Here is a 525-nt window from a genome sequence, read left to right as displayed (position 1 = left end):
TTATGCAATCTTAAAGAAATTCCCGTGCTCGTGGTTCGTGTTTTCAGTTGCTTACAAACTGCTAACACAGTAAGATTATATTATCATACTCGCATTTAATCAGAAATAATCAGCTCTTTAATTAGCCTATAATAATTACTGTTATTAGACCCACCTCCATTGGCGTGATTAAGGGTAATTAAACGCTATTTGAGCAACACTTGTGACAAACCTTAATGTGTCGTGCAAGTGAGAGATAACAATCTCAAAATAAATTTTCCACCAATATTTACACATAATGCGTTTTCCCCAAAAGCACATCCATATTTTAACATCACATTAATTTCATATTTTGACCGCAAATACGTACAGGTTTTCGGAAAGTTATTAAAAAAAAAGTTAAAACGACTTTTAAGTAGGTGAGCGACTTCTCGAGATGGGCGTGAACGTAGCAGTGTTACCAAGCCGGCTTTTCGATCTTACGTGCGCTATTCACATCTGAACATTATTGGCAATGATGAAACATATGGGGTTCCCCTTAAGAAA

General features: G+C 35.8%; 1 protein-coding gene across 1 annotated transcript in view; it reads left to right on the top strand.

Annotated features, from left to right (window-relative positions):
* Positions 1-50: 50 nt before the first annotated feature.
* The window catches only part of LOC119591918 (coactosin-like protein), a gene marked incomplete in the record, with an annotated part of 13395 nt that continues 12920 nt past the window's right edge, over positions 51-525 (top strand). The window contains 1 exon segment of the mRNA XM_037940671.1: positions 51-69.

This window comes from Penaeus monodon, chromosome 29, assembly GCF_015228065.2.
Source record: "Penaeus monodon isolate SGIC_2016 chromosome 29, NSTDA_Pmon_1, whole genome shotgun sequence".
NCBI classification, from domain to species: domain Eukaryota; kingdom Metazoa; phylum Arthropoda; class Malacostraca; order Decapoda; family Penaeidae; genus Penaeus; species Penaeus monodon.
Note: the sequence above shows the minus strand (reverse complement) of the source record. Positions and strands in the feature narration are given on the sequence as shown.